The sequence below is a fragment of the Ambystoma mexicanum genome, chromosome 10 (genome assembly GCF_040938575.1).
Source record: "Ambystoma mexicanum isolate Mex_15411 chromosome 10, UKY_AmexF1_1, whole genome shotgun sequence".
NCBI classification, from domain to species: Eukaryota; Metazoa; Chordata; class Amphibia; order Caudata; family Ambystomatidae; genus Ambystoma; species Ambystoma mexicanum.
The window spans coordinates 1,070,472,302-1,070,474,790 of record NC_090932.1 but is presented as its reverse complement, the minus strand read 5'-3'; the positions used below and the strand labels follow the sequence as shown (position 1 = coordinate 1,070,474,790).

Sequence of the window (2,489 nt, the reverse complement as noted above, 5' to 3'; positions counted from 1 at the left end):
TCGACCCACTTTTTCTCTAGGGCGTTTTGCTTCTCTCTGGTAAGGTGTCTCCTGCAGGAGCTCAATATCGATTTTCTGACATCTCAGGTAGGTCATTATTCTATTTCGTTTGATGTAACTGTTTAGAGCCCTGGCATACCAGGACGCTAATTTATGTTCTCCCATCGCGCATTGAGGTGCTAACATATTCTGCCAGTCTGTTGCTCGTACTATACCTACCCTGTGTGGAACAATAGGTTACCTCCCCTCTAACTACCCCAACTTCCCTTCCCTTCCTCCTCCCATCAATTGCCCAGCTCAATACTTTGTGCTCAGGAATCCCTGCGTCTCACTCCTGCCCCAGGCACTAGTCTTGGTGCTCAAAGTGTAGCGGGAGGATGTATAACCGCTCATATCCTAAAATGAACCAATCTAGTCTCAGGGGTAAGACGTTTCCCCCGGTGTTTACCCGGCTGGGCACGAAAAATCTGAAAAGGGCTGGGAAACTCTAGCCTCTGTACCAGAGTATTACAATTGCATAGAACAACAGAAAAAGATTGTCCAGAGAAACAAATCAATTTGAAAAAATGTGTATCAAAATTTATTGAAAGTGATACCAACAATTTAAACAATGGTGAGTCAATCACAAATAATTAAACACTGATCACTTTAATACAGCAAAACAGCAGCAACCGTATGCCTAAAGTCGGCTAAAACATTGTCACACATACTTGCCATTCATAGTGCACTCATTCAAACCCAACTCAACATACCGTGACATACATCCAAAAGCTTAAAAGACAAAAGAATCATGCTAAAAAACCTGTGGGGAGAAGGAATTCATGACTGGTCCCCATCAAACAGACATAATTTTTATATTCATAATCAATAGAATTAATTAATAAATAATCTATTGTCAGGGTGGATCAGAAGGAAAAGTGCAAAAGATCACATCCCTGTAGGGTATATCTCTCGACCGGTTTCGACGTGTAGTGGTAGTAAACACAACGTCTTCCTCAGAAGGTGGATGTTACCATTCTGTAAAACACAAAAACATGGCTATAGACTACTGCGTAGAACATATGAGTCATAGCTGACTGTCTGCCGAATACAATTAAACAGAGAGGGCAACTACAAAAGAGCAGCCCAATTTTCTTTGTGAAACAACTCAGGGATCATATATGCCGTATAACAATAAAGCAAAATAGGAATCCCAATCTAACAGCTATATATGACAGAGCGAAAGGGTTAGTGACTCCCAAAAGAAGACCGTGCAGAATGGTGGGGAACCTTCAGGACCATGGTTAATCTGCGACAAGTATATAAGTGCACAATGCAGATTATATATAAACATATGATTGTTAGTCCAAAGAAGACCAATACTGGACCAACCTGATGAATGCCAAATTGCTATGGTGGCCGTAACGAAGTGATATGGTCAGTCACGCTGGGGGAAGCCAGGACCAAATCCTAACCTAAAGTAAGACCGACATGCAAAAAATTAAATAAAACAAGACAAAAAGTGCTATATCAAGTGCTTAAAACTGGAGCAAAAAATGGTGGCTCACCTGAAAAGGCACCCTATTGAATTAGGGGAAGCCAAGTTGCAGATGTTGGAAGTTGGCAAAGCAGCACAGCTTAACCCGAAACACCAGTGTCATCTGTAGATCACTACAACAAACCAGTTGAGAAGCCCATTATAATGATGAAATAGCAGAAAATGGCAAAAAATGCCGAAACAGAATGCAGGCGCTGCTTTGGTAAAATTACAAACAGAGCTGTGCTGTAAGGGTCCTCAGCGGACATGCCCATCCCTCAAGGAGGCCAAGAGTATTATGCCAGTACAGAACAACATGTGCAGCATTAACGTGGATGTTCAAAAAATGAATTAGCAGAAAATGGCAAAAAATGCCAAAGCAGAAAGCAGACACTGCTTTGGAATGTCAAGCTGTGAGAGTCCACAGCAGACTTGCCTATCCCTCAAGGGGGCCAAGAGTGTTGTTATACACATTTAAAATTACATGCACTGCATTCACGTGAATGCTCGAATGACTGCCCTGTTAAAGAATGTGCATGGCAGCACTGAACTGTCATCCAAAATGCAGCCCCTCTTAAAAGTGCTCAGAATTCCCACAATTAAGTTGTACAAAGCGGAAGAACTAGCCGCTCGCTTACCTCCATCAAACAATTATTCATCTCTGTCAAGTGGATAATAGAGGTCAAAAAGGTTGACTCTGCGAGCCGAAATAGATTTCCTCACTCAAAACACCACGCATGCGTGTAGGCAGTCTGCACAAAAGAGGCTGGCTGACGGGAACCGCAAGTTAAGCTCTATTTAAGCTAACTGCGCATGCCTATGTTGATAAGAATCAAGAATCCAGAACCCAGGTGCGTAAACTTGCTCGTATACTGCCGCCTGAAATGTAATTAACACAAGCAATGAAAACTTCCTCAGCTGGAAAGAGAATGTTACCTAGAATTAAATACTGATGCCTGAAAGCCGCCTAAGA

General features: G+C 42.2%; 1 long non-coding RNA gene across 1 annotated transcript; it reads right to left on the bottom strand.

Moving 5' to 3' along the window:
* Window positions 1–553: 553 nt before the first annotated feature.
* LOC138493279 (uncharacterized) lies at window positions 554–2,253 on the bottom strand. The gene is made up of 4 exons (XR_011276351.1): window positions 2,155–2,253; window positions 1,548–1,650; window positions 1,372–1,454; window positions 554–1,017 (listed from the first exon to the last, which is right to left on the bottom strand). It is a non-coding gene; the product is annotated as an uncharacterized lncRNA (long non-coding RNA).
* Between the last annotated feature and the right edge of the window lie 236 nt (window positions 2,254–2,489).